Source organism: Papio anubis, chromosome 8 (assembly GCF_008728515.1).
Source record: "Papio anubis isolate 15944 chromosome 8, Panubis1.0, whole genome shotgun sequence".
NCBI classification, from domain to species: domain Eukaryota; kingdom Metazoa; phylum Chordata; class Mammalia; order Primates; family Cercopithecidae; genus Papio; species Papio anubis.
In genome coordinates, this window is record NC_044983.1 from 122,178,255 (window position 1) to 122,205,426 (window position 27,172).

The following is a 27,172-nucleotide window of genomic DNA, read 5'->3' on the forward strand; positions in this document are numbered from 1 at the left end:
GGTGGAGTTGGTACTAGCAATTTGTGTGTATAGGACAGGGATGCTACTAAACATCCTACAATGCACAGGACAGCCCCACTAACGTAAAAGATTATCCAGACCATCATGTCAATAGCACCAAGGTTGAGAAGCCCTGGGTTAGACTAGATTGTATCAATAGGTTGTAAAGCTTACATAGATTTTATCAGTTTATAAATATGTAGTATGAATCTATGTTGTAGCTTACTTGGATTGCATATAAACGTATGAACAATAGCATGAAACCTCTATCTGCTAAATATTTTTTGAATCGAAATTTCAAAAACTACTAGAAAATCTCATGTGTAAACTTCATTAATTCAGAACTTGAGGGAAAGCTACTTCTTTTTTTTTTTTTTTTTTTTTTTGAGACGGAGTCTCGCTCTGTCCCCCAGGCTGCTGGAGTGCAGTGACGTGATCTCGGCTCACTGCAAGCTCCGCCTCCCGGGTTCACGCCATTCTCCTGCCTCAGCCTCCCAAGTAGCTGGGACTACAGGCGCCCGCCACCACGCCCGGCTAATTTTTTGTATTTTTAGTAGAGACGGGGTTTCACCGTGGTCTCGATCTCCTGACCTTGTGATCCGCCCGCCTCGGCCTGGGAAAGCTACTTCTTACAGTAGTGATTTGTACAGTGTGATTTGTATTACATAGGCACCCAGTTTTATGGTTTGGCATAATATAACAATAATTCAGTGTGTCAACTTACAGAATAATGCTCACAAGGAGATTTTGAAAATAGCTTTCATAAATTAATAAGAATCATCTGTTACTTACATGTTTTTATAGTCAAAGGATTGATGATAAAGTTTTTAAAAATATTTTGAAACTTATAATTTTAACGCCTCACTCTCTTTTACGTTTATAATTTCAACTAAGAATTGCAACTCGTGTATCAAAGAGCATAAATTCCAAGTTAGTGGCATCTAAATTAATATATTATTTCATGATAACATTATGATCACATAATTCTTTTATTGAAGTATAATGCTTCAATAAAGCATTGTAAATGAAACACACACACCCACACACAGAACAGCTGATGTTTGGCTAGAGGCTAGAAACAGGGTCATGAAGATGGAACACTGGCTGTAAGAAAAGAATAGGATTACAAACAGGGATTCTTTTTTTGAGAGGTTGAACTTGTGTACCTGCAATGAAATAATTTTTATATGTTATTCTAATATCTAAATTTTAAAATAAAAGTCAAAACAAAGTTTATTAAAACCAGAAATATCATTTTTCATGTTAAAGAAAAGCATGTCTTTCCTGGGTCATTTGCACAAAGATTCCAAGAGGGAACTGGAAACTCTAAGTGAGACATCAGAAACATTTTCACATTCAGCCTTTCTCTTAAGCCATGTAGCTCCTAAGAGTTTGTAGGAAATTTGGCTAATTTCCATCCCGAAGGTTGGAGAAAGTTGTGAAACCTCTGCCAAAGATGAAAAGACTGCTATAAAAGAGACATCTGTAAAATGATGAGTTGTAACCAAGAATTGCTCCAATTCTGAATCCCTGAAGACCAGGGATACCTTGATGAAATTAAAATGATAACACTTTAGGGCAAGCAAGACAAAAAGGGATTTTACATTCTTCTTAGAATTATATCTGTCTATAGAACCTACTGTAGACAGATATAATTGTAGCAGTTTGGATCAAAAATGGAATTAAACACATACATGCATATTACCAGCAAAGTTAACTCGAATGAAGCCAATATTTCCATGGTTAAGTAGGTCATCCCTCTGATTATGGCACAAAGGCTGTGATTAAAAAAGAACAACTGATTTGTCAGGCTTGATCACTGATGACTAATTGCTAAAAGAATTCAACCACTTCAATTACCATGAGATTTCTTTATAACATTACCTGAAATAACTGTGCCTTTTGAAAGTGAGACTAATTCTAATGGTATCAATAGCATTTTGCAATGTAAAAAAAAAAAATAACAGATTATTATAAGAGGCATGGTTGTGCAGTGTGATGAGTACTGGAGTAAGAGTAGGGCTCAGACAACCTGTGTGCAGTTCAGCTCTGCCACTCACAAACTGTGTGGCCTTGGATGAGTCACATGACTTTTGTGAACATCAGTTTTCACGTTAGGGTGGGAATGATGATGCTTACTCCACTTTGAGTTTTGTTGGCGGAGAAAATACTCAAATTCTAGGATCAGGAAAGTAAAGAACAGTGTTGATATGGTTTGGATCTGTGTCCCTGCCCAAATCTTATGTTGAATTGTAATCCCCATTGTTGGAGGTGTGGCCTAGTGGGCAGTGTGGATCATGGGGCTGGTTTCTCGTGGTTTAATACCATCCCCCTTGGTGGTGTTGTGGCAATAGTGAGTGAGTTTTCTCAAGATCTCATTGTGTAAACCCTGCCCCCAACCTTCCTCCTGCTCAGACCATGAGAGGTACTGCTCCTCCTTTCCCTTCTGCCATGATTGAAGGTTTCCTGAGGCCTCCCCATGCTTCCTGTACAGCCTGTGGAACATGAGCCAATTAAACCTCTTTTCTTTATAAATTACCCAGTCTCAGGTGGTTCTTTATAGTAGTGCAAGAATGGACTAATACAGTTGGTGATGAGGCATTGACAAGAAGACTAAGACAAGCTTGATTCTGAAAATGACATGTATTTTCTTTGGAGGAGAGTGAATCCAAGCCGAGTCTCACATCTGTGTTCAACACAATTTCAAAACTTGATTAGATACACTGACATTATTGAGGATATGGGGGCAGGATGTCCACCCTGTGGAAGAGAATGCATGCTAGACTTCAGTAGAGTACCTGATGGAGGAACTAAACTGTGAACCACACGGGTAGTATATACCTACACTCTAGCTGCAGGCAGATCTTGAGTACAAGTTGCTACTAGTCACACGTGTATGTTACATGGTTGGGTGGAGGAGAGAAATGGAATGGGATCTTTACTTTGGAAGACCTTATCTTTTAATTATTTAATGACTATCCACCATTCTACAATGATGTCCCATTATAGATCCCCTCCCATCATAAAAATAATATTACCAATTATTATTGCCATTACATGTTGGTCACTATCCGTATATAAACTTCCTTTAATATTCACAACAATTTTGAGGTATGTAGTATTACTTGCGTTTTATACATGAGCAAACCTTTGTTAGAAAGATAAACTGATTTGACCAGGTCCCCACAGCTGCTAAGTAAAGGAAGCAGACATCAGCCCTAGGTTTGCCTGAATCCAAATCTGAATTTTCCTGGCATTCTTTTCATTCCTCGTATAAAACAGGAGAAGCACTCCATGCCTGGGATGGACTCCAAGGTTGGCATTGTTTCTAAAGATGAATGATGGACAGGGTTGCCTTGTAACCCCAGCTTCTCAGAACACTAGCATGGTGACCACCTGGCTGGAGTGATTTATTGAAATGTATCAGTTCTTGTTTCGATGCACTTAAGTGCGTCGCCAGTGTACCTTGGGGTAAATAGAATGTGGATGAAGAACTGCCATGGCAACCACCCATGGAGTTGTTTATGTCTTGAAGCTGCAGTGCATGGCCCCCAGAGGGCTCTTCATCCTGTTAAGGTTTGCTGTGGGTGGTAAAGGCTGGGGAGGGAGGTGGAGGGATGAGCACTTACCTATCACCATGGAGACAGGGATGCTGATAAAGAGCAGGCATCCTGAGGAAGGAGCATCTGGAATAGCAGTATTGCATTTCCCAGAGGGCCCTGGTAAAGCCGACCTTTTTCAAAGGTTCCATAAATAATTTACAATCCATCTCCAAAATTAGTCCCCATGCTTTTTTCTTAGAAGGTGCAATTCTTTTGGCAGTAACCAAATTCCAGCTCAAAACCTATTCTAATTCTTAAAACATTTTCACCTTAATAAGCCCTTTGGTTGAAATCAGATAACGATGTGGCTCATCTACCTTTAATAGCAGGAGTGGACATTTGGTGGATTTATGTTTGCATTTGAATTTCCTTTGAATAGCAGTTTATGGTTCTTCGAACGAAAGCTTCTCCCAAAGAGCCTCTATTTTCAGCTGTATTTAATTAAACTTTTAAGAATAAACCTTCCCATCCATGTTGAAACCCAACGAAATTTTTCAGATAAGAAGTGAAGGAGAAAGTTAACTAGCATTAGTTGAAAAACTTCTTTTAAAAATAGATTTTATTTGTATGTTCTAACAAAAGATAATACTTACCTTATAGGGCCTTTTCAAGAATTAGGTTGTGATGCAGCTGTGGCAAATTCAAAAGTCTATAGGGGACAAGAAGATAGTATCATTGGTGACATGAGCTATGTGCCATATAACAGGGCAGAATGGGACCTGGAGGATACTGCAGAGCATGTGTGTCACCTAACATAGGCATTTGTTACTCAGCTTTGCCATTTAAAAAAGAGGAAGCAATCAGAAAGGCAGAAATGGCAAAAATACATGGTAAAATTCCCCCATTTTTAATTGATGACAACTAATTTTAAAATAATGGAACAGTTAGTGGTTAAAAAACATGCCAACATCCAAAAAAAAAACAAAAAAAAACATGTCATGTGCTTTCAGTTTGAAACCTCAGTTGATGTACCTACCTTAAAACCTTAGCACAGTGCTGGCACGTAGTAAGCTGTCAATAAAAATTAGCTATTCATATATCTATATGAATATATATAAAATATATAATAAAGTAAAAAAACATATAAAGTAAAAATATATATAATAAAAAACAATAAAAATTATATATAATTATATATTAGACTCATATATATTAATATATATATAAGTATTCATATATATTTTTGTACTTGAGGAGATACTGAGAGTTTTGTACTTTTTTCCTCATTTATGGAGGGGAAACTAAGGCTCAAAGAGCTAAGTTGGTATGTGACCTACATGTTTCTGATCTTGAGTCTCAGCTACCCAGCAGTGACTGGTAAGAGTGTCATTAACAGCTTATGCTTTTTAATGCTAAGCTGAATTCCATAATTTTTTTAAACAAAATATTACTTCGGCTGCTTTTACCATTCTTGTATTGCATATCTATCTTAAATTCAGAGAATTAATAGGCAGAAGCTAATAAGACACAGAAGTCTTATTTATTATTAAAGGAAAAAGGCTCATATATGGAAATCTCAATTTAAAAAAGATTCAGAGGGGTATTCTGGATTTACTGTTTTTAGGCTGAACTGCTTGCACTGTGACAGTTGCAGGATCTGAATTCACAGTTGTAACACTTTTTTCTTATCTTCAGAGAAAATAATTCTCAAAAGACTCTTTGTGGCCTCCGTCTAAATGCCGGGTTCCCTAATGCTTTGTTACTTTCAGGATAAAAAGATTTCAAGCAGACAAAAGCTTCCTCCATTCTTGGTATTGCTTGCAAAGCAACAACCATGAAGGTAATATTTCATGTTTTTGCATCTTTATTTTTGAGGTCCAAATATGTCCATATTCTAGTAAGGAGAACCAAGGAGCAAAATCAAGGTCAGTGAGGAGATGTGAGTTAATGACCCAGGAAGCAGAACAAGGTCAGTGAATGCAGATAAGCTCTTGATCTAGGAAGTTGAAGTGGGTCAGTAAAATAAAGTTAGAACTATGACCCAGGAAGTAGAAGGTGGTCAGTGAGTGAAACATGAGCTTGTGACCTAGAAAATAGAATTGGGTCAACAAAAGCAAGACAGCGTATTAGTTAGAAAGTAGCCGTTGGAAGTCAAGAATAATGTTTTCTTTATTTCTGTGTCTTTATGGCAAACAAAGGCTGATAACATCAGGAGATTATTTGAAGAAGAATGATTAGTTTCTTTTCTTAAGGCAGGGTCTCACTCTACTGTTTAGGCTGGAGTATAGTGATGAGTGATGTGATCATTGCTCACTGCAACCTCGAACTCCTGGGCTCAAGGGATCCTTCTGCCTCAGCCTCCTGAGCAGCTGGAACTTCAGGTGCTTGTCACCACACCCAGCTAATTTATTTTATTTTTTGTAGAGATGGGGTCTATGTTACCTGCTACCAAGGCTGGTCTTGAGGGTCTCGAATGACCCTCCTGCCTTGGCTTCCCCAAATTTTGGGATTACAGGTATGAGCCACCATGCCCAGCCATATGATTCCTTTTAAATTAAACTTTGTAGGTTCTCTTCCTCTTTGCAGTTGTCAAGCTTTGGGGATTTCCTTAACCTCTTTCTGCCTCAGTTTCTTCATTTGTACAATCAAAATAATAATATGGCGTACCTCACAGGTTGTTGTGAGAATTAAATGATGTATGCGAATGCTTAGGATGGTGCCCAATAAGTATTCAATAAGTACTTATTTTTATTATCATTATTAGTATAATCATTATTACCATTATTATTCCCTTTTAAATATTTCAAATTGCCTTTCTCTTTCTTAATGAGCATATTCTGTCACCTACTGGTGTGTTTCTCAATTATCTACTGGCTTCTTTATTGCACAGAACCATCCACTAGTTATTAATTAATAGACAGCAAGGGGGTTCTTCGTGAGGCAGGCTCTCTCCTGCTATGAAATACTATCAAAATCACATCTTCTAACTCAGTAGCACCGAGCCCCAAAGTCCCAGGCATTCTCCCAGAGTAAATCTATGATAAATAAATTGATAACAAATGAGTTGTTTATTTCCTGGTAAAAGGAACATGGGAGAGTAAGAGATATTGGTTTTGTTTTATAAAACAGATTGTCGTACAAAGGATAGCTTTAAATCAGAGATTGTGGGTTTGATACACATAATGCCTGAGGGAAAGAGAAATCTCAGCCTGCTTTCCTTAGCTTCACTTGACAGTTGAGTGGAAATTTCCTCTCTATTGTATGGACAAAAGTATGATGAAAATCATGTCTACTTGGCTTGAGGTTGTTATAAAGATGAGTTTGGGTAGGAGCTATGTATTAATAAAAAGCACACTGGATTTGTTCCCTCCAACTCCATAGAGGTCTGCTTTTGTGACCAATATCTTTTTTTGCTGTTTCCTTCTTGCTTTTTATTGCTCATTGACTTGTATTTTAACAAAATCTGTATTGCTTTATTACAAGGTGAGTTTATAAGTCCCTGTCAAAGCAAAAATCTATGTAATATAATGTATATGTCTAGCTTTGATAGCCTGGTTTCCACTGATTTGCTGACTGCTTAAACCACTATACTGTTATCAAAGCAGGGCTACTACACACAGTGCATCCCCAGCCCCTGCCCCAAATTTCTACTTTCATAAAAAATGATTTGGGGAATGCCATTTCAGCAGAATAATAACCATTCTTTCTGTGTGTATGGTGCTCTACAGTTTCAAAAGCTCTTTCCCACATAGTTTGTCATTTGATTTTCATAATAAACCTATGAGTCCAGCAGAGCATTATCATTTCTATTTCATATATAAGGCAAATAAACCTGAAAGAATATAGTCAATTCATAGAAGGTCACAAAGTGACAGTGTGGGGATTTGAACTCAAGAATACATGACTCCAGGGTCCTTGCTTTATCCTCTATTCTCAGGCAGAGAGAAGTGATTTCTCAAAAACCAGTCAATTCATTAGAGTGCCTCTTTTTCTAAAAGGTTCTGTATACCGAAAGCATGCTTAGAGGCACAATCCGAGCCATGAAATGCAGTATTTTTTATCCAGAGTGCCTCTGATCTTGTTCTGGTCCTTTACCTTTTTAAAACTGTTATGGGGAAAACCGCAAAAAAGTGTGGATTCTTTCTGGGTTCAAGTTTGTTAGGACAGAAAATCATCATCCAGAGGTCACTGCTGTTGCTGGTCACTGGTGAGGTGGCATAAAGAGGAGAGGGGTTAGACGGGTTTGGGTACTGGAACCACCAGTTTTTAGTTGTAGTATCATAAGAAATCTCTGTAAGCCTCAAAGTGTTTATCTGGTAAATGGGAACAATAACAATATGTGCCTTATATAGATGGCATGAATGTTAAAAACTTATTTTCTATAAACTGCTTAGTAAAGAACATTGTTTCACAACCACTTAAATAAATTATAGTTACGGTTACTATTATGCCAATTTTGTCATTGCTATTTGAATGGTATAATACAGGGAAATAATCCTACCGGAAGTGCCTCAAGCATATTATGCCTTTGGGGGTCTTACAAATCTTTAGTTCTTCAGGCATAAAAAAGATGAGTAAAGAGAAGGATGCATATTAAGTGTTTGCTTTCATGCCCTCTATGCCCCATCTGTCCTTGTGCAAAAACTGATCATAACAGTTACCACATTCCTTTCAATAAATTCAGTTTATTTCAACACATGTTATCTGAGGGCCAACTGTGTGTCAGTCACTGAGGGGAGAGATGGAGAGGACATGGGTTTCAGCTTCAAGAAGTTAATGGTTGAAGGGGGGTGATGAAAAACAGATGTCTTAAAACTGTGCTTCATGTACAATGATGTCTGTATGCCCCGAATAATGTGAAAATTATTTAGGGTCACTATGACAAACTGGAGGCTTCGAAGACAGTGAGGGGATTCTTTAAAGCCCTTTGATATTAACAGAGTATAAACAAAAAGTCAACAAGAGGTGAAAGATAACTCTGAAGCGGATTTCTGGAGGTAGGTTGCCTTAGTCAGCTCCTGCTGCTATAACAAAATGCCTGAGACTGGGTGATTTATTAGAACAGAAGCATATTCCTTACAGTTCTAGAGGTTGGACACTCAAAGTACCAGCAGAACTGACGTCTGGTGAGGGCTGCTCCCTGCTTCCAAGATAGTGCCATGTTACTGTATCCTCACATGGCAGAAGGGCACAAAGGCCTAGGTAGTTTCCTCTAGCCCTTTTATAAGGACACTCATCCCATCCACAAGAGCTTTGCCCTCATGAATTTATCACCACCTAAAGGCTCCACCTCTTAATACTATCACATTGGAGTTTAAGTTTTAACATGAATTTTGAAGGACAAATGCATTTAAACCATAGCACAGGTCATGGGCTGCTATTGATAAGATGTGGGCTTTATCTTATAGGTTAGAGGTCATACAGGCACAGAACATGGCCCACATACAGCTCATACAGATTTTGATTGATCTCCAAAATATTTTAGAAAATGCATTCACATAAATATGAAAGCCTATTTCACTTAAAAATCTCAATGACCATCATCTGGAGAAATCACTCAACCCACATTTCAACACAATATCAATTAACTGGAACTAAAGTACAGCTACCTGCAAAATACCGGGCACGCTAAGATTTGCCACAGTTTCTATCAGTTCTTTTAATTACACTTGGCCTACTGCACTCATTTTTACTATGTATTTGATACCCACAGGTATATGAGACTTCCTAGTACTTCCTCCATTGTCCAGTGCTTAACACACATACAAAACTACACCTATCAGAAAATTTATGTTGATCTCTTTACTGCAATGAATACTGGTTTACAAAGAGCCAACAAACTGTTCCACTCCCCAAACACCAACATTCTCATCAAATCATCTCTATCTGAATTCAGCAGATTGGAATAAGGCTGATAGGCAGGTTGCAGCAAATTAATAGCAGTAATGTTGGTACTACTTCTTACTGCTGTTGCTAACATTTATTTAAGTCGATGCTATGCTAATGAATTTACATTGATTATCTCAATTAATTGTCCTACAAAAGCAGTTATATTATTATCCCCATTTTACTGATAAGAAATATGGGGCTTTGAAGTTAATAAAATTGTCGGCAAGGCGCAGGGGCTCATGCCTGTAATCTAGCACTTTGGGAGGCCAAGGCGGGCAGATAAACTGAGGTCAGGAACTCGAGACCAGCCTGGTCAACATGGTGAAACCCTGTCTTTATGAAAAAATATTTAAACAATTAGCTGGGCTTGGTGGCATGTGCCTGTAATCCCAGCTACTCAGGAGGCTGAGGAAGAAGGATCTCTTGAACCTGGGAGGTGGAGGTTGCAGTGAGCCGAGATGGCACCGCTGCAGTCCAGCCTGGGCGACAGAGCAAGATTCTGTCTCAAAACAACAACAACAACAAAAATTGTCAAGTTTGGAGTATCTTAAACATACACACAAACACTCTGTAGTGCTGCATACTAGAGGGAAAATCCTCTAGGTGGTATTATGAGTAGGAGGGGAAAGGCAGAAACAGGAAGAACTGTGATAGAGTACATATACTGGGGCTTACGATGTTTGCTGTTTTATACCTTCAAAGAAAATATAATTTTATGCAATTCAAACGTATTCAGTGACAGCTGCTTGATAATTGGTCTAAGAGTTGTACAAATAAACCTGCCACTCAGCTATAGACCTGTCTATCGCTGGCCACTGTAGCTGACAGAGAGCAATTAATAGTGATCTATAAACTCTGTCAACGAGTCTGAAAGAACTTCTAACAACAACAACAACAACAAAACCAGAAAGACCAATTTGAATAAATTGGGGGACAAATTTTTAGATAAAAGGAAGGGAACATTGTCCTGAAAACTCAGAAGAATAAAAATATTATGGATATTTGAGAAAACAGCCTGGTATTTTCAGCAGGATGTGAGAAAACCTTGCCTCTCTGAAACAAAGGCAGAGTCCCTTAAGGAAGAACTGGCTAGGAGAAAAGATACTAGGATGAGATGAAAATATGCAGATTAGTGAAGTAAAAGATGGCTAAGAAACTGAAAACACTGCAATAGCACAATTAAAATAATTGCCCAAAATAGAAAAAATAGGAGGAAAAGTCAGAAATTCTGCTTCCTGAATGGCAGACTATGAAATTCAGACTAACCTTGTGTTGGAAAAAATCTTTCAAAGAATGGGCAAAATGTTTAAAACCAAAAGTATTTGCACATTTATTTGAATGAATTTTAGGGCCAGTAAGGAGATAAAGAATTAAAAGGCCAACATTAAAGAATATAACAAAATCTTGAGAGATAGGTTTGGCCTTTAGAGCCATTTTTCTTTCTGAAATCCTCCCAGTTTGTCAAAAGTTAGATTAGGGGTAGGGAAGCCGAGATGAGATTTCAACAGCCTCATGGTTTGTACAGGAAACAAAAAAAAAATATGACTTCAGTACTTGTTAATGATGTGTAGTACTCCATTCAGGTCTCAGAATATGACTATAAGGGCTACATCCTACGAATAAAGGTCAATAGATCAACCTGCATAGGAATTGAAGCTGAGTTTTGAGTTTTTAAATAACTGATACTAGATTAAATTGTTTCTGAGTTGATCCTCCAGGTTTCCATCTTCTTTAGAAGAAAGTAAATCTCCTAAGGCTGAATTTTTTAATATACTTTTACTTAGACCATTCAGTGCTCAATAGAAAAGAAACAGGATTTTATGAAGTAAAATAACATGATACAAAATCAAGAGAAACAATGAACAACAAAAATGGATGCTGAGGTGATAAATATAATAAAGCTGTCAGACACAGTTAAAACAAATAAACAACTCTGTTAAATATGTTTAAGAACATAAATATAGGATTGATAATTTTGACAGGGATTTGAAAACTATAAAAAGAAACCAAATTAAAATTGTAGACATGAAAAATACATAGTAACTATAAATAACTTAACTTATTATGTGTTAAAGAGTTAAAGAGCAGATTAGACTAAGCCAAAAGTAGAATTAGTTAACTAGTGGATAAACCCCCAAGTTTTATTATATTTTATTATATCCAAAATAAAGCATGTAAAGACAAAAGAATGAAAAATCCAGAAAAATGTGTAGCATACATAGAGAATCTAGCAAAAAAGCCTTATGCACATGTAATTGGAGACCCAGAAGGAAAGGAGAAGAAGGGGAAGGGCCAAAAAACAAGAAGAATTGTCTTGAAATGACAAAATAAATTAAAGTACAGATTCAGGAAATGTCTACATCTCATGCAAGATTAATATAAAGCAAACCACACCTAGGACCATGATAACATGACTGCTGAAAACTAAGGGCAAAAATTAAAATCTTAAAAACAAAGTGAAGTGAGGGAAGACATATTAGCTTCAGATAACCAGCAATAAAACAGCCTATTTATCAGTAGAAACAAATAAAGCAGAATATGAAGGAATAATATCTTCAAAGTACTGAAAGAAAAGGATAGCCAATCTGAAATACCATACGTAGTACTGGGGTTGGTGACTCACACCTGTAATCCTAGCACTTTGGGAGGCCAAGGAGGGCAGATCACCTTAAGTCAGGGGTTCAAGACCAGCCTGGCCAACATAGTGAAACCCCATCTCTACTAAAAATACAAAAATTATATGGGCATGGTGGTGTATGCCTGTAATCCCAGCTACTCAGGAGACTGAGGCAGGAGAATTGCTTGAACCCAGGAGGCAGAGGTTGTAGTGAGATGAGCTGAGATTGCACCACTGCACTCCAGCCTGGGTAAGAGTGAGACTCCATCTCAAAAAAAAAAAAAAAAAGAAAAAAGAAAACAATATACTTAGGAAAAAAGTCCCTCCAAGAATTAAGGTAAATTTAAGATCTTTTCAAAGATGCAAAAATGAAGGAAATATATCACCAGCAGAATTTGCACCAATACAAACACTAAGAACAGTTCCTCAGTGCAGAAAGAAGATATGTTATATGGCAGTTCTGAAATGCAAGAATGAATAATAACATCAAAAAGAATAAATGTACAGGTAAATGTAATTGTAACATATAACCATAATCTATAAAACACTCTATCAAATAATGAGAACACAGAGCTTTAGGAATATGGACAAAATTTTTTTAACCAGTCCCATGTGAAAGAAAACTTCTGCAGCCAATAAACACGTAAAAGTGTTAATCCTCATCAATAATCAAGTAATGGAAATTGAAACCAAAATGACATGTCACTAAACACTCATTAGAATATTAAAATTAAAAGGGTGACAGTAGCCAATTGTTGGTGAGATTGTGGAACAACAGGATGTCTCATACACAGATTTGGAAGTTAAAGCATAGAATGATTTTGGAAAACAGTATTGACAGAGCAGAAGCACTGTCATCTTGGACAAACACTGCCACTTTACATTCCAGCTCCCTTTCCAGTTTCATGCATGTTAAGAAAATCCTTTCTCTTCTAACTACAAGCAGCCAGAAAGAGCAGACATTAAAACACAGATAAAACAGCTCGGGCACAGAGGGAGTTTGGGAGAAAGTCTACTGGGTAACTGCCAAACTTCACCCTCATACAATGCACCCCAGTAAAACAGTGGACCTTAGTAAGCACATTCCTTTTTCTTTAGGTGAGCTAAGATAGGGAAGCTAAAAGCAGATTCAGGTGTACTCCTGCAACTGCAGAAAAATGTATGGGAACAAACACACAACTCTCCCTGCTAGATAAGCACAACAAAAAGACACAGAAGCAATCCAAGCCTCTGATAAACTCTCCCACCCTGAATCCTTAAAAACTCTTAAGTGTATAAGAGAGTGGGCCTCTGATCTAACTCAGCCAGAAGCTCCTCTCAAGTTTGCTTTCTCTAAAATAAAACTGTCTTGACTAGCGAGCCACCCTTCATGTTTCTTTCCTCTTTCTTTAGTTTTTACAAGTATAACATTATCAAAACTGAAGAGTGTCATGCTTTAAGACCCCAGCAATTCCATTTCTTTACAAACACCTAATAGATATGTGAGCAAATGCACAACAGAAGACATATTCAAGAGGGTTCTTAGAAGCAATATTTGTAATACCCTAAACTGAAACAACCCAAATGCCCATCAACAATGAAATGATGTGGGTGCAATGGCTCATGCCTGTAATCCCAGAGCTTTGGGAGGCTGAGGTAGGAGGATGGCTTGAGGCCAGAAGTTTGAGACCAGCCTGGGCAACATAGAGAGACCCTATCTCTAAGAAAATGAAAGGAAAGAAGAGGAGAGGGGAGAGGAGGGGAGGGGAGAGGAAGAGGAAGGCAGCCGGAGGGGAAGGCATGAGTAGGGGGATGGGAAGGGGAGGGAAGGGGGTGGGAGGGGAGGGGAGGGGGGAGAGGATGGAAGGGGACGGGAGGAGACGGGAGGGGACGGGAGGGGAAGGGAAGAAGCCAGGTGTGGTGGTGCTCACCTGTAGTCCTAGCTACTAAGAAGGCTGAGGCCGGAGGATGACTTGAGCCCAGGAGTTGGAGGTTACAGTGAGCTATGATTGCACCACTGCATTCCAGCCTAGGTGACAGAGCGAGACCTGAGACCCTGTCTCTAAAAACAAACAAACAAAGATATGACAACAAACCATGACCTAGTTGCACAACAGAACAGTATAGATCAGGGATCAAGAGATTACAGCCTGTGGGTCAAATGTGGCCTACTATTTTTGTATGCACATTTTGTTGAAATACGGCCATGCTTATTCTTTTACATATTGCCTATGGCTAATGGCCCTCAGGTCTGCAAAATCCAAAAATTTTTAGTGTCTTCTTTACAGGAAAAGTTTTCTGAACTTTTTGGAAAACTTTCCCTGCCACAGATCAGTGAAAATAAACAAACTATGGCTACATTTGTTAACAAGTATGAATGTCACAAATAAATGCTTGAGCAAAAGAAGCCAGACCAAAAAAATTACATAAATATTATGCTTTAAACGGTATTTCTGGTCTCCTTTCCCTACTTCTCCCAGAGTTTTTACCATGTTAAAATGTAACCCTGTTCTTCCAGTTTCCCACTACAGACATGTATGTTTCCACATCCAATGCATCAGAAATCTCATTGTGAACAACAGTAAATATCCAGCCCCATGGCTCTACCATTCCGGTTGAAGTCATCATCATCTCTCATGAGGATGATGGAATAGCCTTCTCACTGATGTGTCTCTTTCTGCCCTTGGCCCTATGCACAGAAGGCAGAGTAATTCTATAAAAAATCAAATTCACTCATGTTATTCATCTACTCAAAACTCTTCACTGCCTTTCATTCTTATTCAGCACAAAAGCCAAAAGTTTCACTCTTACTAATGTGGCCTTTCCTTATCTGGCTTTTGATTCCTTGCTGGCCTCATTTCCTACTGCTCTCTCTCGCTCACTCTGACCAGGGTCTTCCTGGAACACACAAGTATTCTCCTGTCTCAGGACCATTGCACTTGCTGCTTATTCTGTCTGGGATACTCTTTGATGTATCCGTTTGCCTCACTCTCTCAGCTACCTGAGGTTTTTACTCAAATATTTCCTTCTTAGTAAGATCTTCTTTTCTCACCCAATATAAAAGTTCAGTTTCCCTCTTCTGACCCTCACTTTCACTTTATTTATCTCCAAAGTATTTGGCACTTTCTAAAATATTATCCATAGCTCTATTTTCTTTTGTAAGCTCCACAAAGACAGATATTTTTGTTTGTTTGTTTCTCTTGTTCTCTGTTGTATCCCCAACACTTAGAACAATCAATGGCATAGAGTAACACTCAATAAATATTCATTAAATACATAGAGAATTAACTGAGAAGGTATTCTGGAATGCTAAAGAAAAAACAAGTGAGAAAACCACAACAGAAAGAAATATGAAGGACAAGGAGGGGAAGTCTACTCTAAAGGTGCAAAAGTTCACAAAGGAAAAAAAAAAACTGAAGCAACTGCAGCATGGGCAAAAGAGACATAATTTTAAAAGATCCTCATAGGAAATTAGATTAGAAAGTAATGACAGAAGTGCTCTTGCTTCTTTGATGAAATCAGTGAAAAAAGACGTATTCCAGCAGTATTGATGTACCAGGATAAAGGAAATTTTGACAAGCACTCTCAGTTAAGGAAAAAAGGAGAGAAACAAACAAAACAGACTACTAACAAAAAGCACAAATAAGTCTGACGCAGAATTCTTCACTATCAAAAGCCAGAATGAAGAGGAGTGACAGCTCATGAGTTTGAAGAGAAGAAGGTTGTGACCCAAAAATCTTTACACATATCCCAGTTATTTTTCATGCATGTGACAATAGAAATATATTCACAGCTCTCCAACAGCTTAGAGACGTGCTGCCCATGGATCCCTGTTGGAAAAAATAATTATATGAAGAGATGACTATAAAGTAAATTCGAATTTTAAAATATGAAGACTCGACACATAACAACATAAACCTACCAATATCTTTTGTCTTTATCATCAGGGTAACAATGCCGAAGAATGAATACAGTCAAGCAGAAAGAGCAAAAGATAGAACATCTGGGTGCGAATCCCAGCTCATTCACTAATTAATGTTGTGACTTTGGACCAACCACTCAAGCTCTCTGAGTCTTAATTTTTTAATTTATTAAGTTAAGAAAGCAATCCTTAACTCTCACAAGTTGAACAGATAAAATTAGATAATGCATATATGAGGGATTTGTAAATTACAGTAAAAATGTCAGTACTTACTATTATTCCCTAATGGCTTATGCATTTTTCAATTAAATCCTCACAGTGGCTTCCACTTTTCAAGAGATGGGCATGTCTATGAACAGGAGAATTGTCGTGGAGCAGTGAAGATAACTCAGTGTATGCAGAAAACATACATCTTTTTATTGTAGGTCTCAATGACCACATTCCAGATCTCTCTGCAACACAATGACTAGCATCACTTATTTCTACAGAATGCTTAAGAATTGGATCTTACCCTTAAGCCTTTGTGAACTCCTGCATTAACCAGTCAGGTTCGTCTTCACTGGAATCTATACCTCCTACCTGGAGCATGCTTATTTATTGTTTAGGTTATATGTGCTCGCTCTCATCCTGGCTAGGGCTGCCTTGATCTTGTGTTCTAGTCTTTCCACCCTTTGCTCAAATCCCTTCTCTGCACAATGTCTTTCCTCTTATCTCCAGACATCCATCATTTTTGGTCAGCCCTTTTAAAACCTTTAGTGTGAACCAGACAAGCACACTATTTGCAGCTTAATCATATTCTTTATTATCTTGCATTACCAATTTAGGATTGTGTTGGTTATATTTTCCACAAACATTTATACCGGAATTGCAAGTAAATTATCACTGATGTCCATAAAAATATGTACACTGATCAGAACAATGTTCATGATATAACATTAAGAAGAAAACGGAAGTAAAATTATTTGTACCATATGATCTACACAAAGTAAAGATGCTAGCAAAAAGATTAGAAAGAACTGTACTTCAGGTTGAGAGCAGTTATGTCTTGGATGTAGGATTAGGACTTTATTTCAGAAAATTAGTTTTATGGTGCTGTAGTTCTTGAGATATTCCAAGTGATCAAATGTTTAAGAAATTCTACAAGTGAAATCCTCCTCTTAAAAATTCATATCACAAGTAAAATTATTAAGTAATGTAGCATCATTTAGCTAAGATAATTATTTAAATGTATCCTCAAATACAATGATCTGGAACACATTTTGGAAACTAAACATTCCAAAATTTCCCTAAAGGAGATAAACTGTTTGAATAAATATTTTCGTTTGAAGTTTTTTATATTACCAAAGTAACATATCCTCTTCTAAACCAATAGAACAATGCAAAGTTGTATTTAGAAAGAACTCATCTCTTCCCATTCCTTTTTTATTTCCATTCCTAAGGTAAGAAATATTAGCAAGTTGATGTGCATTAATTCATTTCTTTCCCCACAACAAAACAAGTATATATGTACTAATGCACAAATGCTTAGAACTTGAGTTATTTATTTTACAAATAAATTATGTACAAAAGCAAGACCATATTTACACGTTTTGCAATTTTTTATTCTCATCTAACAAAATTAAATAACTATCTCTCAAAGTCTAACTCATCCTTTCGATTAGCTGGATACTTTTGCAGAGTAATATGCCACCATTGATTTATTTACTTTTCTATTGATGGGTATTTCATTTGCTTCCATTTTGTTTTTAACACAATTAATGATGCATCTTTGCACAAACACATTTACTTAGAAGCAATTTTATTTTTATGGGATCAATTCCAGTACATAAAATTCCGGAGTTCAAGCACGTATATTTATTTTGACTTGAGTAGATAGCATCACTAAAATCATTACTTTTTATTTTAGTATATATCATCATGAAAATCATTACTTTTCAATATTGTGGCAACCACATACTCTCTTGGTAAATATGCCCATTTCTCTACATCTTTACTAGCACTTGATGCTATTATCATTTTTATTTTAGTAGTGTAATAAGTAAAAATTAAATTCTTGTATTTTCTTAATAATATTGCCACATACATATATCCATAAATTAATAATTCTTTGTTTTCCTTGGTTTTGAACTTGGAAAAACTGTATCCCATTATAGGTGTTCTTTTACAACTTGATTTTTTTCATATTGTTTTTAAAATCCATGTTGAAAATCATAGCTATGATTCTCGTTTTCACAGCTAAACAGTATTTCACTGTGTGGATATATTTAATTAATTTATCCATCTTCTTTCAATGGACATTTATGCTGCTTCTATTTTTCCTTCTCTTTATTTCTACTAGCATCAAGACTACCATAAAGATTCCTCCGAATATCAATTGATATACATGCTCCATGTCTCTACAACTCCATAATTAGGGGTAAGGTTACTGGTTTATAGGATATACACAATTTTCACTTCATAATTTTATTTAGCAAATTCTTTTCTACTGAATGTTTTCATCCGTTTATATATTAGAGGCTTTTTAAAAAATTTTGTTTTGTTTTTTTGAGGTGGAGTCTCACTCTGTCACCCAGGTTAGGGCCCAGTGGCACGATCTCAGCTCACTGCAACCTCCGTGTCCTGGGTTCAAGCGATTCTTCTGCCTCAGCCTCTCGAGTAGCTGGGACTACAGGCACCTGCCACCACGCCCAGCTAATTTTTTGTATTTTTTAGTAGAGACAGGGTTTCAACATATTGGCCAGACTGGTCTCGAACTCCTGACCTTGTGATCCACCTGCCTCAGCCTCCCAAAGTGCTGGGATTACAGGCGTGAGCCACCGCACCCGGCCTGTATTAGAGTTTTTTTATACAAGTGTTTATTTCCCCAAATTCTTTCCTATACTTGGTGCCCTCAGGTTCTAAACATTTCTGGAAAAACATGTTGGTTTCTAATGGTCTATCACTACAGTATCTCACTTTTAATTTTCATTTTCCAGATTTTTAAAAAAGAGAGACTGGAAAGAACATCCTTTTATGATTCTTCGCCTTTCATGTACCCTCTTCTTGGAAGTGTCCGTTTAAGGCTTCTGTGAATTTATCAATAAGATATTTGCCATCTTTTACCTACTAATATTCTAGAGAATTATTTGTCTTTTACGCCTGTGGAAAATACTGGTTAACAGTTGGGGGTTGTCTTCACTTTGTTTAATGACTTTTGATAGAGTTACTCACTGTTCCGGTTTGTTCGAGACTGAGGGGTTTCTTGGGACACAGGATTATAAACTGCTAAAACGTGGAAAGCCCCAGGCAAACCAGGGCAAGTTGTTTACTTTGTTTTCAATGACTATGCATTTTTAATTTTGACAAAACTGAATGTGCTAATCTTTGCATTGATGGCTAGTGCTTTTTGTGTTCCAAAAATCATGCTTCATTTCCCGGATCAGAAAAGAACATATTATTATATCTTACTGTCAAAGTGTATCTTTCATATTAAAGTCTACAAACATCTAAAATAGAATTTTGTGTATATTGGGATATAAGAATGCAATTTAACACATTTTAAAAGTATATTTTATTAAGGTATTATCTACATAAAGTCCATCCATCTTAAGAGAACAGTTTTGTCAATTTGGGGAATTATATACAGCACTGTAACCTCCACCATAATCAAGATACAGAATAATTCTCTCACCTTAAAGAAGTTTCATTGCGAGACTTCACTCCCAGCCCTGTGGCAAACACTGATCTGATTTTCATTCCTTTAGTTTTGCCTTTTTAAGGATTTAATTCTAATGGAAGATAGAGTATATAGTCTTAGATTTGACTTTGTTCGCTTAGCACCGTTTTGAGATTGATCATGGTATTTCATTACTTTTTATTAGTAAGTGGTATTTCATAATATAATATATCAAATTTGTTCATCTTTACCATTTGATTAGTTGGTACCATTTGGATTTGCTGTTTTCAGTCTGGGGCTATTATGAATAATGCTGCTATGAATATTCACATAAAAGAGTTTGTGTGTGCATACATTTCCATTTCTCTTAGGTAAATACCTAGGATATATGGTAAGTGCAGGGCTGACCTTTTAACATACTGCTGTACTGTTTACAAAATGGCTGTGCCACTTTTTTTCATACCAGCAATGTCTATACACTCTTTGTGTTCGTCCAAGAAATATTTTCTTAAGCTAGTGTTAAAATGATTTCTTCCATGTTTTCCTCTCTAAGTGTTATAGTTTTAGCTTATACGTTTAGGTCCCTGATTCATTTAAAATTTGTGTGTATAGTGTGAAGGAATTGTATGATTTTTCTTTTTATTTTGGTACATATACACAGCAGTTTCATCACCGTTTTTGGAAACACGCACTTTCCAGTCTTTAAATAACTTGGCACTTACGTTGAAAATCAATTTTCCATGTAAGTGCAGGTCTATTTCTGAACTTTCCATTGATTTATGGATCTATCTTTACTTCAGTATCTCTCTGTCCTGATTAATGTAGCTTTATATTGCCTTGAAATCAGGTTGTATGAGTTTTAAATTTTTTTCCAAAATTCTTTTGGTAAGTGCTGTGGTCTGAATGTTTGTATCCTCCTAAAATTCCTGTGTTGAAAGCCTAATCGCTAATGTGATGGTATGGAGAGGTGGAGCCTTGGGGAGGTGATCTCATTTTGAAAGGGAACCTTCATGAATGGAATTGACACCCTTATAGAAGAGACCCCACAGAGCTGATTATCCCATCCACCACAGGAGGACACAGGGAGAAGGCGCCATTTCTATGAACCAGAAGGCAGCCCTCACCAGACACTGAATTTGCCTATTGTCTCCAGAAGTGTGAGAAATAAATTTTTGTTTACAAGCTGCCAGGTTGACAGCATTTTGTTATGGCAGCCCAAACAGACGAAGACAGCTAGTCTAGATCTCTTCCTTTTCATGTAAATTTTTAAATAAGCTTACCAATTAAAAACAATCTTGTTAGAATTTTGATTGGAATTACCTTGAATCTCTAAATCAGTGTGTAAAGGACTGCCATCTAGACAGGGTTGACTATTCCAATGGTTATCTCTGCATCTGTTTAGGTCCTTATTACTTTTGATTTGCAATGTTTTGAAGCTTTTTTTGTATAAGTGTTAGGCATTTTTATTAAATTTTCCACTAAGGATTTTTAATACTATTATAAATGAAGTTTAAAATATTTATTTTCTAATCACCCATTAATAGAATATAGAGATGTAGTTGATTTTTGTATATTGGTATTGAATCCTGCAATCCTGCTAACATTTATTATTCTAGTATATGTAGATTTTCAAGGCTTTTTTGCATACATAGTTATAGAGCTGGAAAATGAGGACTGTTTTGCTTCCATTCTTCTAATCTATGTGGGTTTTATTTCTTTGTGTTGGTGGTGGCATTGGACTTCCAATATAATTTTAAACAGAAGTGGTGAGAGTGGATTGTCTTGCCTTGTTTTGTGATCAAACATTGGGCTTAAAGTATGATGTTAAATATTATGATAGTTCTAGGTTTTAAACAGATGTTCTTAAATTGAGTAAGTTTCCTTCTATTTTTAGTTTGCTGAGTGTTTCTGTCATAAAATGGTGTTGAATATTTTTAAATGCTTTTTCCACACCATTGATATAATGATGTGGTTGTTTACCTTTATTCTATTATTATGATGAAGTACGTTGATTTGTTTTCAGATTTTTAACGAATTTTGAATTTCTTGTCAAAAAAATCTTGATCATAGTATATTATCTCTTTTTCTATGTGGTCGGATTTGATTTATTACCTTTTAAAAAGGATTTTTATATTATGTTCTTGAAGAATATTGGTCTACAGTTCTCTTTTAATGGCCTTTGATTTTGAATTCAGAATGATATGGGCCTCAGAAAATGAGCTGGGAAATGTTTCCTTTTTCATTATCTGGAAGAGTTTGTCTAAGATTGGTGTTATTCTCTGAATCTTTGACAGAATTCATCAGTGAAGCCATTTAGTCCTAGAGGTTTTTATGTAGAAGATTTTCAATTTCAGACTCATTTCATTGAGGTTTCTTCATATTTTGATTTCTTTGTCATTTATTCTTAGTAAAGATTTTTTTGTGGCAACTTAGTTTGTGTTTTTCTCAATGTCTTTATTTTATCCTTATCTTTCAAGTAGAGTTTACATGGGTAAATACTTTTAAGATATTGTCTTCTCTTCTGATTTCTATTGTTTTTATTGAAAATATGCTCATAGTCAAATTTTTATTTCTCTTCATTTATGATTTGTCAAGCTTTTCAAGTCCTAGTTTTTATCGTTATAGCCAAGTATGAAAAACTTACGATTAGATTCATATTCTGCGTCTTTGGCAGGAATATCACAGGAGAAATGCCCTGTTCTTTCTTTTCTTGACTTATGTTAAATAATGTCCAATTTCTATTTGTTATTTTACTCTTGATTCACATTTTGCTTATTTCATTAATATGGTATTATCTTCCTCTCCAGAGTAAAGTTTCCTTTATAATTAATATGTATTTTGTGGGGAGTAATTTAGAACTACATAAATATCTCATTCCTCACCAAACTTTCCATATGTTCACTTGCTTATTAATATCTATGTGGATTCATAGCTTCCTATTTTATTCAATGTATGACAATGCGCTACTACCATTATTTATTTTAATGCTCCAGTTGTCTTTAATTTAGCCAGTGGGCATCCCTTCAAGTTGGCTTCTGTGTCTTTTTGGTACATCCTTCTTTGTGTCTTTCCTTGCTTTCTGGCATCAAAAGATGTTTCAGGCCCATCGTATTTTTTCATGCTTTAGCTCTAATTTCATTTAGAATGAAATTAGAATTCATTCTAAATTAATTCATTTAGAAATGAATCAGCCATTTCTCCAATGAACCCTCATTCTTTTAAAAAAACATTTTATTTTTAAGTTCTGGCGTACATGTGCAGGATGTGCAGGTATGTTACGTATGGAGACGTGTGCCATGGTGATTTGCTGCACCTATCAACCCATCACCTAGGTATTAAGCCCAGCATGCATTAGCTATTTTTCCTAATGCTCTCCCTCCCCTGCCCCTTCCCTGACAGGCCCCAGTGTGTGTTGTTCCCCTCCCTGTGTTCATGTGTTCTCATTCTTTACAGTGAAGAATGTTATTTAGAAGTCATGTTCTGGGCCTTTTCATGTGTTCTCATTACTACTGGAGTGTCATTAGCCCCAGGATTTCCCAGTAGACAGAACAAGGGAATAATATGTGTGTATTCACATGCACACATATATGTACAAATACACACATTTAAATATATATTTACTTTTCTATCTATACATAGTGAAAATCATAAATATATATCTGTGGTAGGCAGAATAATGGCTCTCCAAAGATGCCCATATTCTAATTCCTAAAACCTGTAAACATGTTAGTTACCTTATGTGGCAAAAGAGACTTAAGGTAGTAGATGGAATTAAGCTTGCTAATCAGCTGCTCTTAAAAAGAGGAAGTTTTTCCAGAATTATGCAGGTACATTTAATAGAATTACAAGGGGCCTTAAAAGTGAAAAAGGAAGGTAGTGATGCAATGTGAGCATGCCTCACCTGTCATTGCTGGCTTTGAAGATGGAGGAAGAGGGCACAATCTAAGGCACCCACGCAGCCTCTAGAAGCTGAAAAAGCCATGGAAAAAAATGACATCTTGGCGTTTTCATAAAGAAATGCACCCCTGCCGACACCTTGATTTTAGCTCAGTAAGACCTATGTTAGATTTCTAACTTTCAGAAGTGTAAAATAATAAATTTGTGTTGTTGTAAATCATAAAGTATGTGATAATTTGTTAAGGCAGCAAAAGAAAAACAACGCACCAATTCCATAGCCCATGTTCTACTCCAATTTTCTCCCGTTTTGTATTTATAACTACCGTTTCCAACAGTAAGATTCTTTTTCTTATTGTTTTTAATAAACTTATTTCATCAATCTCTGGGTATGTAAACAATCTCCCATCCCCACCTCCACCTACCCGTAAGCGTAAGTTCTAACATTGAGTCACATTTATGCAAAGATAGTTGAATCCTGCTCAGGCTCTGACACCACATGCTGAACTGCCCCTTAATGGGCATATCTTCCTCACTCTGCCTGGGCTTTCCTTATCAATATCGAGTTCCCTTTCCCCCTGCATGAATGCCTTCTCACCCTGCTTAGTTCTAACATTATGTGCAATTTCTCACTCCCGCAATCTACTGTCTACCTTGGTTTGTTCCAACTGATGGCTTTTCAGCTACATTATTCAGAAAAGGTAAGTTAAGGAAAAGGAAAGCAGGAGGGAAAGAAAAAGGAAAGCATAAGGGAGAGAAAGAGAGGCTGTTTTCTATATTTTCTAGACAGCAGATGTTTTACTTATTTTATATTTTCTTCACTCTGTGCTGCATTTTCTATAATTTCCTTGACTTTATGTTCCAGTTTTCTAACACTTTCTTTAACCATGTCTCTCATTTTTTAAATTCGTTTTTGTTTTGTTTTCTTTTAGTTTGCATTTCCCCAACAACCAGTGGAGTTGAGGATAGTTTATTATTTTTTAACACTTATTGGAATTCTCTCTTCTTTAATTGCTTAGTGAATATTTGCTGCTCAAATTTCTATTGCATATAAAACATTCTAACAATGGTTATCTCTGAATGATTGCACTGTGGTTGGTTTTATTCTCTTATTTATAACAATCTGTATTTTCTAAACATTATTTTATACTTGCATTCACCATCAGAAAATTACAAAATTTCAAAATAAAATAATTAAAAGTAGTTATGTGACTTATTTCATACTTTCTTTTATGACAAAAACACAATGACAAATGTTGAAAAATGAGAAAGGATGGGATTTATTCTCTATCTCCTAAATAACTGGATCACCCCTATAGGCTTCCATTTTTCTTCTTCAAAGCCAGTAATATATTTTTATTACTGACTTTTGAATAATAATTAAAGCTGTTAAAATGTTCTATATCCAGAGATGCATGATGTTTGATTTTCATGAGGTCTTATGAGAATGTTACTGCCAGATTGCCGATAAAATGTTGGCCTTTTCATGAAATGTATCACATTATTTAATGGATTCAACCTCTTGTCCCTGGCATTCAATAGATTAATTTTGTTTTTATTGGTTTCTGACCAACACCATCCCCAATACTTGAAGCTACACACTGCCCATAAAGGATTATTTTTACGCAAGAATATCACCAAGATTAAAAAATGGTGTGGGTGGGGAAATAAAAAGGAGGTAAGATATAGTTAGAGCTCCAGCTGAAGTGATCAATAGTAATCTACATTTCACTTGTTTTTCTTCTCACTTCTCTCACTATCCTGTCATCTCTACATATCTCTTTTTGCAGATTATAGCATTGTTTTGGTTTACAGGTGACTCAAATTTTGAAGGTGATTTTAGCTAAAAAAAAAAAAAAAAAAAAAAGAAAAAAAAAGCCACATGGGGACCATGTACTATGCACTATGCTGTTGAGAAGTCAAGGACAGATTCTAGAAAACAAGAGGGAGAATGGGGAAAGGGGGGAGCTAGGGCTTGGCATAAGGCACACCTGAATCCCAGCTCCACTGCATCCTGCCTCCATTTCCTTGGGGCACTTATTTAATCTTTGATCACAGTTTCCTCATCTAAAATGGTGACTAAAATTAACTGATTCATTTCTTCATTAATTCAGTAAGTATTGCTTGATCACCTACTATGTGTCAGTAACATGAGCTATTCAAAATATTAAATCAGAAGAAAATGGCACATTATAGGAAGTCCATAAATGCTAATTTCCTTCCCTTATATAAGAAAATAGGTACAGAGGACATTTGAATTATAATTTTCAGTTCCCTCATGATAACTTTAAACTGAAGTTATTCCATTATTGATCCATTAAGTTGGGTCTTTATGGTGAAAAGCAATATCTTATTATGTGGCAATTGACTTGGAAGTTTGATAAGTAATAACATTCACAGCCTCGAAAATCCTAGGAGAGAAATGATGCAGAATGTAATTGAGATGTTCTCTGTCAATTTATTTAGTGGCCATTGAGAGGTAGGTATGAAGTTTTAAATAAAGTGTTTTGCACAATACCTTGCATATACCAAACAACCCAATATTTGAAATTATCATCATCATCTTACTCATTTAAATAGGGTCCTTTAATCTGAAACCTGGAAATGATAAAAGAATAATATAATCAGTGTTTCTTCACTATAAGTCTATTACATACTGTGATAAACAATAAAAATCACTCCCATGCACCACACACACACACACGTTCATCTCAAAATTAGGATATATTTTCTTTGGGATTGCGAGGCAGTAGTACCTGAAATAAGCCTCATTTATAATCACTGTATTTGCCATCTGCTTCCACCAATTAAGATACAGTTTGTGATTTAAAAGTAGTGACTTTTTCCAAAACATAAAATTGTATCTGAATATTAATCCAATGTTTTTTCTGAACGTGTAGGCTGAAGAATCACTGATATGGCTAATTTCCAGATATTGGGAATCTGGAAGTCGAAGCCCAAAGAGGAGACAGGACCTGCCCAAGTATACACAGCTTGTTGTTGATAGAACCAGAACAAGACATAGTTCTCTTTTCTTCCAGAAAAGCACTGCTGGCTCCATTTCTCACTCCTGTCTTCCTTTGGATGGAGGAAAAGGATAATGAAACCTAGCATAATGCCTATCTCAACTTCAGAAATTTTCCTCAAATAATTGAATCAGTAGGTTTGAAGTTTCTTGGGAATCATTATGTTAGACCTGAGACAGAAATAGCCAATCCCTTGGTTGAAACGTGTTACATTTAAATTGATACTGCTTTTCCCCAATGTGCAATTAGGAAAGACAAAGACCTACTTCTGTAAATGTTGTTAAGGGAAAATGGAGCAGGTGTCTCCTTTCTTTCGTTTCTCTGGGTCAGTTGTACCCCTAAAGTCTCTCTCTGTTTAGATGTCTATTGTTGTTCTCGGTTGCCAGGGGTGATTCTCCCAGTGGTTGCTGAGGATTGCTTTAGGTGAAAAGATAAATTCACAAGGCCAGGGAAAGGGGCAACCTCAGATGTGCCAGACACTTCCCATACACTGGCTCCTTCAGGCTTCACAACTACCCTGCAGGCCACACATTATGTTTCCTGTATGTATTCCTTCATCCATTTATCTAATACAATATTATTTAATGCCCATTAAATTCCAGCATTGTGGAAGCAGTAATGAGACTGAATAAAAGAGACGCTGTCCCT

At 36.4% G+C, this 27,172-nt stretch overlaps 1 long non-coding RNA gene across 3 annotated transcripts; it reads left to right on the top strand.

Moving 5' to 3' along the window:
• The first annotated feature begins 523 nt into the window (after positions 1-523).
• LOC108587364 lies at positions 524-27,172 on the top strand. 3 transcript variants are annotated; one of them, XR_002523984.2, is made up of 5 exons: positions 524-3,576; positions 5,312-5,382; positions 16,269-16,497; positions 18,288-18,365; positions 18,925-22,827. It is a non-coding gene; the product is annotated as an uncharacterized LOC108587364 (long non-coding RNA). The 3 variants fall into 3 exon arrangements; XR_001905869.3 differs by lacking the exons at positions 5,312-5,382; positions 18,925-22,827 and adding an exon at positions 26,399-27,172; XR_001905866.3 differs by lacking the exon at positions 5,312-5,382.